Source organism: Leptonychotes weddellii, chromosome 5 (genome assembly GCF_054177405.1).
Source record: "Leptonychotes weddellii isolate Sample4059 chromosome 5, ASM5417740v2, whole genome shotgun sequence".
NCBI lineage: Eukaryota > Metazoa > Chordata > Mammalia > Carnivora > Phocidae > Leptonychotes > Leptonychotes weddellii.
In genome coordinates, this window is record NC_138373.1 from 23087080 (window position 1) to 23101795 (window position 14716).

The window sequence follows — 14716 nt, forward strand, 5'->3', positions numbered from 1 at the left end:
AGAGGGGTGTCCTTTTAGGGATGATTGCACAAAGTTTGACCAAGTGAAACCCTGGTACAGGACCTCCCTTAAAGCTGGTCAGTCAGGTCCTCTGGCCTCCTCCACCTGCTTTCCACTCTGTGAGATGAGGTGCTGACAGGGCCCATATTCCCCTGTCCACCATGCTCTGGGAGAACCAGGCTTTAAAACCTCACCACTCAAGCTCAGCAGAAAAGCTTTTGCTTTTCTCTCAATAGTCTTAGCTCTGATTGGGTCTCCTGCCCGAAATTAAACCAGTCCCTAAGGCCAGGGGATATGGTACTCTGATTGACCAGGCTGAGTCACGTGCTTACTGTTGGAGGTGTGGATGAAGTCCTTGCCACCTGAATGATCTGGTCTGAGAGCAAGAGAAAGGTGGTGGTTGCTGTCAGCACAATTGGGGTGTTGTGGCCAGAAGAAGGGGAAAGAGATGTTGACCAGACAAAACCAATAGGTGTCAAGTCTCTTGACACTTGACATGTCTCTCTGCCTCCCAAATCCTCTGGGTTCTAGAGGTTATAGGAGAGAGAGAGAGTAATTTCAGGAGGGACGCAGGAGAGAACAGAAAATCAGAGGGAAAGATAGAAGGATCCTTTCAGAGAGGTTTGCTCAGAAATGGAAACACAGAATTAGAGAAGAACCAAAAAGATTTCTCTTCAGCTCCTCGAGAGAGAGAACACAGGAAGAAATGCTTTAAAAGCCCAGCCATGTCAGCACAGGCCAGTGATCTTCAGTTTTTGTTCTACAGATACCCAAAGCTCGGGGAGGATTCCTCAGGTTCTTTCAGAGGCAATTACAAAGTGGAATCTGGAGAAAGCTCAGTGGGTAAAGCCCAGACCCCTCCTGGCTTCGTTCCCATTTCCCATCTTTATTTTCAGTGCATTTCTATGTAAGACCTTGTTTGGGGGAAAAAAGGGGTTCCTCTGCCAAACATTGCTCTATAGCAAGATATTCTCAAGAATAAAGTCCTTTTGCTTATCACTGTCTGCCTGGTGTTGAATGCAGTGCCAGGCACACAGTACAGACCCAACAATTGTCAAACTGTCAAATGGAACCAAAAGTGCTGAATGACAACCAGGGAAAAGCAATAGAATAAAATTATGACTGTAAAATCTTAAACCATGGAAAGGAAGCTAAGGGCTTTTGGGGGGCACTCGGAGAACTGGTGATCCCTTCATGATAGAAAGTCTTGTGTACAAAGATGGATGACCACTTACTGCTCTCTTTTTGGCTGTGACACAACTCTAACAGAAGGGGTAAAATGTTTGTGATGGGGCCCTGGTTAGTAATAACATCACTCTTGCAACATTTATCAAGAGCCAGGTATTTGTGCATTAACTCATTTAACTCTCCTAATGGCCCCATGAGGTGGATGCTCTAATTATTTTGCTTACTTCACAGGCTGGAGAGATTAAGTAAGTTGGCCAAGGTCATGCCTCTAATAGGGCAAGGCCAGGGTATAAATTCAACTGTCTGATTCCAAGGTCACTTAAGCACTCTGGTATTTGCTCCCCACATGAGAGTGCATTTCTTTCTTTCTTTCTTTTTTTTTTTTTTTTAAGATTTTATTTATTTTTTGACAGAGATACAGTGAGAGAAGGAACACAAGCAGAGGGAGTGGGAGAGGGAGTAGCAGGCTTCTCACGGAGCAGGGAGCCCGATGCGGGGCTCAATCCCAGGACCTGGGACCATGACCTGAGCCGAAGGCAGACGCTTAAGGACTGAGCCACCCAGGCGCCCCGAGAGTGCATTTCTGTTGGTCCTGCAGAAATACCTAATGGTTTAGAGTTCAGGCAGCCAGTGAGAGGAGCATTGATGAGCTGAAGCACCTCAGCTGGCTAACATGTAAGTGATGGATGAACTCTTGTAGGAATTGTCTCTTTATCAAGGATCAAAGACCTTGGGGGATGAGGAGACCCTTCAGATCCCTCGAGGGCCACTGGGGGAAGGAGAGATTAGCTTTGTTTTGGGGAGTTTCAGTGGGAGAAATAGAAATACCACATTTTCTTCAAGTAGACAGATTTCTGTGCAATACGAAGGACAAGCTTTCTAGAATGGCGCTCCTCAAAGATTAATGTGCATGAGAATCACTTTGAGAGCTTGTTAGAACACACATTCATGGGCCCTACACCCAGAGATTCTGATTCAGTAGGTCTGGGGTGAGTCCTGACCATTTGCACTTCTTGTAAGCTCCCAGATGCTGCTATTCCCCTGACCATATGTTGAGTAACAATGCCCTAGACCAGGGTTCAGCAAACCTCTTCTGTAAAGGGTCAGAGGGTGGATGTTCTAGGCTTCGTGGGTCAGTCAGTGTCACAGCTGTTCAACTCCTCCATTGCAGTGCAAGAGCAATTATAGACAAAATGTAAATGAATGAGTATGTGTTCCAATAAAACTTTATTTACAAACCACAGGCAGCCAAGCCCTTGTGCAGCAGTTAGGCTTCTGAGCTGACAGCAACAGAAATCACTGTTTAGTTTAATGAGGCAAGGAGCTTATTACCTTGCCTTTGGCAGGTTCTCACTGAGCCTGTTCGTACCATGGGCCCTTGCCTTGTCCAGTGCTACTGATGCTTTAAGAACACCCAGAGTCTCCGATCTGCCAAGTCTCATCTCTGATGCCTCATCGCAATCTTTTTTCTCATTTGGAAGGAAGCAAACAGGGATGTGTTCCCTCTCTGCCTATGTGGTGTCTGAAGCACATGAGCGGCCGTCCTCTGAAGCTAGAAGATGTCTATACACACGTGACTCATGAGAGATAATGCTGGCAAGGCATTCACATCTGAGTGAGAGCCATCCTTCCGTGTCACTTACATCAGCAATATCTGTCCCGTGCTAGAGTTGATAGATCCGGACAGTAGGCAAAATGCCTGGGAGAGGTTCAGACCCAGACAGCCAAGTCATCAAGTCTAGAATGAGAAGCATATGACTGAGCCCAACTCAGGGCCAAACTCATGTTCCCCGGATACCAGAAAATCCCTTTCTCCAAGAAGTGAGGCTTTACCAAATTTGATTTAACTATTAGTTTGAGATAACAGTGGCTGAGTAACACTGTTGGTTATGGTGTCAAAGATAATCCCACATATGGTCTCTTGGATGAGAGCTGGGACCTGTTTCATGGGAAGAAACTGATACATATTCTCTCTCCAAATTATTCCTTGGGCCAGCCTTATTCTACTACCAACCCCAATAAGCGATATCAGACACAGATATACATGCACATGCCTACACACATGGGCACGCATGCATACATGCACACATTTAGGATATCTGTCATGCACACTCATGGAATCTCCAGAGAACCTGGTTTAGAGGCCATGGATTCAAGAACATCCCTGAAATTATGCCGCAGCCTTAGGCAGGTGGAGTTGCCACGGTGGCCACCCCGGGCCTGACGCCCTGGTCTAACTGCTGGCCCTGGGCATGGGGTGCTGTTCTAAGAATCCCTGCCTTTCTTGCCTGTGGAAGTGGAGCATTCCTGCTGCCCCGCTCTTCAGAGTGGATTCCCGTGGCAACCAGCTCCCATTTCCAAGTCTTGCATGGGCCCTGCTGATTGGCCAGGGGACTTGCACGGGCTCTGCTGATTGGCCGGGGGACTTACATAGGCTCTGCTGATTGGCGGGGGGACTTGCACGGGCTCTGCTGATTGGCAGAGTGTGTGCCAATTCCTGTGCCTTCGCTGCAGGGGCTGCTGGGAAAGAGTCCGAGGATTCCGCGGTAAAGTAGACTTCCCCACAGAGGAAGAATATGCAAAGGAGCAGGGTGGTTAAAAAGTATTGAAAAATGCCCACCGTACCTTCTAAGAGCACTTTTTGTGCATCTTGGGCCCCGTCCACCGTTTCTTCTACTTTTCCCCTCTTCCCGGATTAATTTCAAGTGTTCGTCTGCATTCTTCAGCCCAGAGCACAAGTGCCACTCTCACAGCTGGCTTCTCAGGGGGAGCTTAGTTTCTCCTAAGAACAGAACCCGGGTTATTAGCAGCGCAAAATTTGCCTTCCTCTTTCCTAAGGAGAAAGGAGCCTTCGGTTTCCAAAAACGCAAGGCAGGAAGCAAAAAAGAAAAGGGGAGGGAGGAACGGAGGGAGGGAGGAAGGAGGGAAGGAGGGAAGGAAGGAAGGACGGAAGGAAGGAGAAAAAAAAATTTAAAGAGAATATGAGTTGAGCAATTCATTTTGTAACACAGGTTAACTTCAGCTCATCTAAAAATCAAAATTGAAAACAAATTGGTTTAAATTGCAGCAGGATAGCTTTCTGGTTTTCAGGCTTGTGGCGACATGGAATTTCTTTCCTGGAGGTCCTTTGGGAATTGGCTGGATCCACCACGTTAGCCGACATAAGTATGACCTAGTTGTGTGTGGAGCTAGAGCAGCAGATCAAACGGCCTTCTCATGACCCTGCTGGCCTCGCTTCCGTCCGGGTGCCCTGGCAACCCGTATGGGATGACGGTGCAGCCCTGAACATTCCAGTGAGGATGGGCACGCAAGTGTCTGCGTGTCTGGTGGGGGCGGCAAAGTCAGCCGGAACCGGGAACAAAGGCTGATTCTTGGTGTGGGTTAACCACTGCCTATTATCCCTTCTCCAACCCAAATAAGTTTTGTGACTGCTAGAGAAAATTGAAATTGCCAAAGAGAGAAGTTGGGGCGGTGGGGGGTGCTCCAATATTTTCTCTGACTCTTACTTAAACATTGGCAATTTTCCTGAGGCTATAAATATGATTGGGGCCCAGCCATTTCTCTCTTTGTAGTCTATGAAAATTAACTCAGTCCGCAGGGGCTGCAATCACTGCCAAAAACCTCAAGTGTGGGCTCTTCCTCCACACTGACAAAAATAACAGTTAATTAGGCTGCAACACCCAAAGGAAAGTGAACTTACACCACCAATCGCAGGGCGGCATGCAAAATGTCGCCATGACAACCGGCATTTACAGCTCTTCAATTTTAATATATCAAAAGCTAGGGATAATTTCCCAGCGAGAATACACGAGGGTGGATTCCCCCCCACCCCCCCACCCCCATTCTTTCTGCCAGTCTTTTGCCTGTACGGGAGCTCTACTCCTGTGGCAACAGGTTTAAAAGGAAGAGAAGTCTTGTGAAAGCATCGAACACCTGGCATGGTACTCCTGGAGATGCTGCATGCCTTGGGAGGCCCGGGGATGGCACAGCTTCTGCTCAGAGTGTGGGCTGAGTGAAAAGAACTCAGGCAGGTGAAGTGTGAGCTGGGAACCTTCTCCCCCAATTCCAGGTGAACTTGCTGTTTTCATGAACTTCTCTTCCTCTCTCCCTCTGTCTCACCATCCCTCCCTCTGTCTCTCCATCCCTCTGTCTTCCCTCCCTCCCTCCCTCCCCCCTCTGTCTCTCCTCCCTCACCCTCCCACCCTCCCTTCCTTCTTCCTTCCTCTGTTTCTCCCTCCCTCCCACCCTTCCTCTCTTCCTTCTTCCCTCCTTCTCTCCCTTCTTGTTTTGTTGAGAGCTTACTCTGTTCCAGGCACCTAATAGGCATCACCTCATTTATTCTACACAACTACACTGTAAGTTAAATATTATTTTATACACAAGGACGTGGAGATTAAGAGAGGGTGAATGCCCGAATCACCCAGTAAGTTGCAGAGCCTTGATTTGAATCAATTCAGACCTCACAATTCAGGGCCCTTGTACTTTCTATCTCCTCAGTAGTATTAAAATGAACTCTCTATAAATAGAAGTAAAGAAATTTATTATTATTACCATTGCCCTCACCACTATGTATCAGTCAGCTGTTGCTGCCTAACAAACATTGACAGAGTCTCAATGGCATACAATAATAAGCATCTGTTTCACTTCAGGATAGGGTGGCTCTGATCCCCAGGTGTTTATTCTGGGGCCCAGGCTGAAGGGGAAGCTACTGCCCAGAGGCAACTCTTCTCATGGTGATGACAGAGTCATAGAGGGTATGTCCAACCACACAAGCACATTTCAAATCCCTCCTGTGTCATGTCTGCTAATATCCCCTTGGCCAAAGCAAGTCACATGATTGAACCCAAAGGCAAGGAGTAGAAAAAAATACACCCTCCCTTTTGTGGGAGGAATTGGAAAGTTTTATAGCAAGGGTGTAGATACAGGGAGAGGTGAAGAACTGGGGCCCAAAAGATTATTCTACACAATTAGCATCATCATCCTCATCATCCTCACCAACCTCATTACTTCTATGGGCCAGAACTCTCTTTACCTTGAACTAGGTTTTTTTTTTTTTTTTTAAGATTTTATTTATTTATTTGGCAGAGAGAGAGAGAGACAGCGAGAGAGGGAACACAAGCAGGGGGAGTGGGAGAGGGAGAAGCAGGGGGAGTGGGAGAGGGAGAAGCAGGCTTCCCGCCGAGCAGGGAGCCCGATGTGGGGCTCGATCCCAGGACTCTGGGATCATGACCTGAGCCGAAGGCAGATGCTTAACCTACTGAGCCACCCAGGTGCCCCTACCTTGAACTACATTTAAGTAATAAGTGATTTCTTTACAAAGCTCTTCAAGAGTGCTAGTCATTACTGGAGCAACTAATCATTTCAATGGGATGAAGTTTTCCATAAAAAAAATTTTTTTTAAAGAACCTTATGTCTTGGTTTATCACCATTTTAAGAAGTATGGTGGTGATTGCCGTTCAATATACTGTTTCTTTTGAATATTATGTATTTTACTTTATGAATCTAAAAACCTTTTCTTTGCACTAAACAATGAAGATTTCTTTGGTCTTCATCATGTTTTCCCCTGACATGAGACATCATTGTGGTTTGTAATCATGGTCCTGCACATTTATAGAAAGATTTACAGTATACAAAACTTCCCCCCACCCCAGATCTTTATATTTCATCTGCAGAGCCACGGGGACCCGCAGGTGATGTACCAGGACTGAAAGTCAGGTTTCTAAAAGCCATTCCTAGTATTGAAAAGCCATTCTGGTAAATGAGGCATTTCCCAGAAATTGTGATAATTTCAGTATCTGAGCCTAATAAGTGAGGAGTGGTCAATTTTACCTTGAGAATAGTCTGAAAATAGAAGGAAGTAGACTCTTTTTTTAAAGATATAAAAACTCTTTAGATTTCCTGTGCATGCTATAAATATCTACATTTGTAAACCTCAAAATTCTAAAAATACCTTCCTTGTTTACAAACAAATCCGAAATAAGGCAAATCTTGACCTATATATATCGATACATACTGAAAATGCAGGATTCTTTTCTTTTAAGTTCAGCCAGGTACACTAGCTAAGCTAACAGAACGTTGCCTGTTAGAGATCTTTAAAGGACCTGCTTTAATGAACAGATCAAGGTGAAGCCATTGACATTGGCATATCAATTCTGTTGACAATCGAACAACTACAAAGTGCTCTACAAAAAGTCTGCTTAAGCAGTCCCTTGCAATTTGTGTATACATACCCTAACCTGGGGAGAACATTTATTTGCCTTTTTTCCCATAGAGTCTTATTCCCCACTGTATCCTAGCATTTAGCATGATTTCTGGTACAGGTGTATGTTCGATAAATAGCTGAATGAATGAACGAGTAAATGAATGGATGGGGATGTTTGGGAGAGCAAATGCCAGCTCTGGAATTGCTCAGACCAGTTCGTCGAGTCTGAGACTGTGAGTTTCCCCCTAACTGTAGGTAGCTCTGCAGAGAGAGGTGGGCCAGACCTAGAGCAACAGAAAAACAGCAGATGAAAGGACCATCCTTGCTGCAGAGGCACCCTGGCACCGAGTGATTATTTGTTTTCTCTAATACAATGTGAAAAGTGCTAATGGGATTAGCCTTTTGTGATGAATACTAATATGATATGAAAACAAATGCTAATATGCAATGTGAAATTGCTAACAGAGGAGGAAATTGCTAATAAAATGCAGTGGGCCTCAATGACAAATGCTTTGGACAGCGCTCTGGTCTGGCCAGGGCTGGCTTGTGGTTCAGGAGTGACGGTAAGCTGGAACCACAGCATACGAGTTGCTTGGTGATGGGTGGATTTCGGTTGCTTCCTCCAAAATGACCTCTGTGTGGGTGGGGGTTTGGGAGAAGGCACCCACAGGATACACAGAAGCATGCACACATGGGCTTGCAGCCCCTGGAGGACCCAGCTGGGAGGTCTCTGTCAGGAAGTGAGAACGTGCCTCCTTGCACTTTTGTCACACATCTTTGAGCTTTACCAGAGTTCTATCCTTTCTGTGGTGCTGGTTGGCTTTACTTCTACCTTGTGCCGTTGGTCAGGGAGCCATGCAAATGGAAAGGTAGATACAGAGTGAAGCAACTTGCCTCTGGACACAGAAATAGCAGCTGGGGCTAGATTCTACTTCTAGATTCCGTTCCTCCTCTATCTCCCCACTCCCACTTCTTCACCTGCATCTTCTCTGCCTCCATCCATTCCCTCCCCCATCTCCTCCCTTTCTGCATCTCCTCTCCACCTCTTTCCCTTTCTGCCAGAAAACTGATCTTCCATCCCTTTGCTTATGGCAGAGAGTGGCTTAAATAAATAGCTTAGGTTGGTGAAAAAGATATGCATGGATGCAGGAAGTGACTGGGTTCTGGTCTCAGGTTCTGGGATCAGCGGTGGCTGCACAGGGTATGTTAACTCAAATGGATGATGCACTCTTGCAAAGTGGAAACTAGATGCAGTTCTTCAAGTAAAGGAACGGCGGAAGGAACGAGAGGAGAAAACCGAGATAAGAGGCTAACAGATTCTGATGACCATGATTGCCAGCACAATTGCTTTGATGGCAGGGGTGGGGGGAAGTGGAGGGACCCCCACATGGAGATGGCCCTGAGGAGCTCAGGACAAGAAGAGAGGACTCCATGGCAGGCAGAGGGGAGGATGGTGAGATTTTGTCTGTCAAACCACCCCAGCAAATGTGTCCAAAAGATAAAGGGCATCACAGGAAAGAGGAAAAGAGTGGAGGAGGAGAAGGTGGAGGGGAAGGTGATGAGTAGGGGGTGGGGAGGACAGGGAGAAAGAGATGAGTTGATGGCCATTTGGAAGGGGGAGGCATGCTGGAATGAGAGAAGAAAGAGAATAGGGACACAGAAACGACACAGAGCAGGATAAAGTTCGCTGGCAATGGGAAAGACAAAACAGGAGGGAGATGGCAGGAGAACATTCCAGGAGAGAGAGGGACTGCCTTGATCAGTTAAAAGGAAGTAAGAGGAGGTGGCAGCAGAAGAGCAGAAGGAGCAGAGCGCAGGGAGTGCAAGGCTCCAAGGGAAATTTCTGCCCATCACCGAACCTGCCAAAGAAAGGACTCTGGCCACAAAGCCAGAGCAAATATGGCCTCTGAGCTGGGAGAAGAGACACCTGCTCACCACCTACAGGATATCGGCAACAGTGGAAGGGAGACAGTTCAGCTGAGTCCTAGTCAGTGGAATCAGGGTCGGGTTCTGAGGAGAAGGAAGAGGAAGAAGAGGAGGAAGAAGAGGAGGAGAAGGAAGAAGAGGGAGAAGAGGCAGAGGAGGAAAAAGAAGAGGAGGAGGGGTGGAGGAGGAAGAGAAAGAAGAGGAGGAGGACCACCCTTCTGGACTTGGCCGAAGAAGTGAGTGAAGAAGAAATGTAAAGACAGAAGACGAGAGAATGGAAGCATATCTTAGTTGTCCCGAGACTGGGGGCAAGTGAAGAAGGGGGTGAGGGCACCCTGCAGACAATGCACTGACCCAAGAAGATAGCGCCGAGGCCCTAGCCTTGTCACCGCTGACAAACAGGAGCTGCCGGAGGGAAGGAGGCATGTGCAGGGTGTGGACGGAGCAAAGGACAAGAACACAGACAGACAGGCTCTGAATGGGGAGAAGAAGGAGGGCTTTCCAATCACGGCGCTGAGGGAGGTGGACGCCATCCTCAGGGCCCAGCACCCAACCTGGGCTCCCTGGGAGACAGTCTTGTGCCTTGGCAGCATAGACAAGATCTGCATGGTGATGACCTCCACGGAGCACGGCCTTGGTGTGGGATGCAGGAGGGGGGAGTTGACCGTGAAGCCGGTCCCATCCGGGGAGGGGAGCCCCTCATGCCCAGCTGGTATACATGATGCACCTGCCCCACAACTGGATCAAGCACCTCAACCTCAAGGCATCCAGCGCTGCTGAGCCAGCCGGCATCCTCAAGGCAGGGCAGGGGAGGGGGGCGGGGGGCTTTGGGCTGGTGTGGGAGTACGGGTCCCCAGTGAAGTTGATACTCTGGTCGCCGTGACCATGTGGTACTGCACCCCAGAGTGTTGCTTGGTGCCAACAGTACACCTTGGCTGTGGACATGGGGTGGGAGGCTGCATCTTTGGGTAGCTGCTGACTCAGAAGCCACTGTTTCCTGGCAAGTTGGAAATATATCAGATCAACAAAGTGTTTAAGGACCAGGGGACCCCCAGCGAGAAAATCTGGCCTGGCTCTGATGACCTCCCCACACTTAAGAACATGACTTTCATCAAGAGCCCCTGTACCACCTCAATTCTCAGATCTGGGCTTTGACCTCATGAACAAGTTCCCCACTGATGTCCATGGGCAGAGGACACCAGCTTCCCCCCGCCGACCACAAACCAGGGGGCCTTGGCCACGTGGGTCCTGGCTTCATCCTCAAGCTCTGAGGTTCTAAGTGGACCCCAGAACAACCCCAGGGAGCACTGGCTGATGAGGCTCAGCCAGGACCAGGCTGCAGTGGATCATCAGGGTCAAGTCTTGGGCTGCTCGTCTTGTTTGGTTTTCCATGTTTCCTTATTTCATCTTGGCTTGTAGAATCAAATCACATTTGATTTACAACATCTACCTTACTCATCTACTCCTTCTCTTTCTCTCTGTCCTTCCCACCCCCTACTCATCACCTTCCCCTCCACCTTCTCCTCCTCCACTCTCTACCCCTGTGTTACTTCTTTTCCATCTCCTCCTTCATCCCCTCCTCTTCCAAATGCTTATCCAAGGATCATTTATACCAGTAAAAACTAACGATTATTATGAAAACAGGATTTGGTTTGGGAGCAGCCCATTTTGGAGTCAAAATTAGACTAAAAACTTGTCTCGGCTACTCAGAGATTCTTCAAAGATGCGTAATTTCTCTGAGCCTCAGTTTCCATATCCATAAAAGTAGTTTTCTTTTTTTTTTTTTTTAAAGATTTTATTTATTTGACAGATAGAGACATAGTGAGAGAGGGAACACAAGCAGGGGGAGTGAGAGAGGGAGAAGCAGCCTTCCTGCTGAGCAGGGAGCAATGTGGGGCTCGATCCCAGGACCCTGGGACCATGACCTGAGCCGAAGGCAGATGCTTAACACCCCAAAAAGGAGTTTTCTTAATGGCAACTGTAACTCTGTGTAAATAGCGTTGTGAACTATAATTGCAGCTATTCAAAAGTGGGCATGGGGTGCCTGGGTGGCACAGTTGGTTAAGCTTTGGACTCTTGGTTTCAGCTCAGGTCATGATCTCAGGATCGTGAGATTGAGCCCCGCGTCTGGCTCCACGCTCAGTGTGGAGTCTGCTTCAGATTCTGTCTCCCTCTCGTCTGCCCCTCCTGCTCGTGCTCTCTCTCTCTCTCAAATAAATAAACCTAGAAAAAAAAGTGGGTGTGCGTGGGGTAAGAGGACTGGGAGGGATATTGAAAAACTGAACATGGCTTACTAGAGTGATTTTTTTCCTCTTCAAATCTTTAAAACATAATGTTTCACTGTACTTCTATGGTTCTCAACCCTGTCAAACCCACTGCCCTCTTTTTAGAACTATTATTTTGTGACATCCCCTTTACTACCTAGAAATAAAAATCATAGATGATATAGTTCACTTGCACACATAATTTCATAAAAATTTAATATAATGCCCTAGCTGTATTGTAAGGGAGAATGGAAGGAAAGTAATTTACATAAAATAATATGTAATTCAATATGTAGCTGCTTGACTGTGAATATAGAAGCCATGAGAAAGTAGGCAGATGCTCGCACCAATATCTAGAATCACCATGAATGGGACGCCTACCAAAGCCAACTGATAAGCTGTGTTTTGTTGAGGGCTCTAATACTTTAAGTGGCATTGCTACCAGTGGGGGGGTTTCCTGGAATGGTGAACGACTGCTGGTCAAGTTCTCAATTAAACAATGTGAGATTTACCATTCAGTCCAGACCTGGAGGCTTCCATGTGAATTAAGACTGTGAAAAATAACTTCGTGTTTAGAGGGAAAATAGAGTTTATAAATGAGTTTTTCATCCACTTGAGTGTCCAGAGAGACTCTGGAGTGCCAGCCAGTGTGTGGGGCGTTTCTTTGTGGCCTGAGGTTGTCCCTTCTATGGCGTGGTGTGGACCCTGTAAATATTCATAGTGCCCTATCCCCACCATTGTGTCCACCAAAAGCGATCCCACACATTTCCAAAATGCCCCCTGGGAGTTGGAATCTCCCATACTGAGAGCACGGCTGTATTTTAATTAAAAAATAAAAAGCAAACACCATGCTTTGGGAGGGCTTTGACAACCTCTGGGCTAGCATCACTCTCTCACTGAGGCTAAAAAGCAAGTGAGAATGGAAGCACTGGTCCAACATCTAGAAAACTGAAAGTGAACCAATTTTGTATCATCTACCCTGACAGGTTCGGCACGTCTCTCCTGTCACATTCCTGTCTGTCCTTAGAGTCGTACAGAATCTTTCCACAGATCCATGTTACTGCTAATAGGATTTGTCTCAGACCGAGCGTTCAGCTTCCTGTTGTTCCCTGAGCCCATGGTGTATGCTCTCCTCTCCTTCCTGAGCCCAGCGGTCATTGTATTTCAGCTAATAAAATAATTCCCTGCCAGATGGCTGGGAAGAACATGGCCCCTGGGAGAAATGATGGTGCTGTCACCAAGGGCTGGACTGGTTGGTACCAGTTTGGATTAAAGCCAGACATACCTAAGGTGAGGCTGACAGTTGGGTTTGCAACAGGCAGCCCCATCTGGGCAAAGCAGACGTTCCAGGACATTGGAACTCCCCAGCAGCAAACAAGCTTCAGTCCATGCAATTGGTCCGAGGAAGCCTTTTCTGATGTTATTGTTCTGTCTGCTTCAGAGGTGGGGGAATTTGAGTAGGGCTTGGGATTTCAAAAGGAAAAAGTGCAACTCACATTGAGAATTTAAAGTTCCTGATCAAAAGCTCTCTATTCAGCCTTGTGATTCCAGCATGATCCTGGAGGCTGAATCCTTCATTCCAAGCATTTTTTCCTATATTATTATTAAAAACTAGACAACAGGCCCCAAAAGAAATCACTAATGCTTACTGAGGCTTAATTATGTTTCAGATCTCCCAGAAATGGAGTCTTACAATGGTCAATTAGAAATTTCCTGATTAGTACTAGTCACGTCATCTGCCTGATAGACCCTGCCATTACCTTAAAGGAAAGTGACCTTGCACAACCAATCCACATTTTTTGTCTAGTATAACTTCCTTGTTACTACTGCCTTATGCCCACAAAAGTCTTTCATTTTGTACAGCTCCTCAGAGCTCCTTTCTGTCTGCTAGATGGGATGCTCCCCATTCATGAATCACTGAATGAAGCCAATAAGGTCTTTAAATTTTACTCAGTTGAATTTTGTTTCTTAACAGTATCTTTTCAGGTTCTTTCAGTTGCTCTTGCTCATTCAAGACTTGTGAACTAAGTTTCATGTTCTTTAGAATCTGAAAGAAAGGTACAGTCTTGGACATCCCTCTCTTCTCCTCAACCCCATCCAAAATATTGTAATATTTCCCTATGATTAATTCCATCCAATCACTTAAATGTTTAGTAAAGGTTATCCATCATTTCAAAGCAAAGATCCTAGATCTGGGCAAAATGAGGTTGGCATGTGTTCATGTGTGCTCACACACACATTGTGTGTGTGTGTGAGAGAGAGAGAAATTACGCCCTATTTCCTCTAGGATTTGATGTTACATGAGTCTTGGTACATATCCTTGAGCCTCAGCTTAATGACTTTTACAAATCATGTATCATCTCTGAGGACCTCTCCTTTTACTTGTCAGAGGCAATGATAGTGTTGTAGGGGAGGAAAAATAGTTTTCCCCCTAGCCTTCTAGGTTCTTGGCTGAGACCCCGCACCCCTACGCTCCATAATAAAAGACAGATTAACAGGAGAAAGACAAATAGAAGTTTAATGACATATATATACTTCCTGTATACACTGAGAGATACCAAGGAAAACTGAACAACTCCCTTAAGTGGCCCAAAGTACCACCTCAAACACCATCTTCAGCGAAAGACAAAAGATGTTGGGGGTTAGGGAAAGGCCAGTTATGGGAGTTTACCCAGGAAAAGCAGGGTAAGGGTGTTGTGCAGACTTAAGTAGTTGCCTTCTCCACTGATAAGAGTTAAGATTTAAGTCATCCTCTTCCTAGTACAGAGAGGGAGACATCCTTATAAATGGAGATTTCCCCAGAAAACCATGAGAGACTCTTAACTCTAGGAAACAAACTGAGGGTTGCTGGAGGGGAGGTGGGTGGGGAATGGGGTGGTTGGGTGATTGGCATTAAGGAGGGCATGTGATATGATGAGCACTGGGTGTTATATGCAACTGATGAATTATTGAACATTACATCTGAAACTAATGATGTCCTATATGTTGGCTAATTGAATTTAAATTTTTAAAAAAATGGAAATTTCCCTTATAAATGTAAATGTCTCTTAGAAAGGGTAGCTTCTACTTGGTTTTCTGTGTCTGCTGTTTTTTAAAAATAATGAGGCTAAAATAATCCTTGTGCCAAAGAGACATA

General features: G+C 46.4%; 1 pseudogene; it reads left to right on the plus strand.

Annotated features, from left to right (window-relative positions):
• Window positions 1–8638: 8638 nt before the first annotated feature.
• On the plus strand, window positions 8639–10096 carry LOC115944992 (uncharacterized; annotated as a pseudogene).
• Window positions 10097–14716: the final 4620 nt, after the last annotated feature.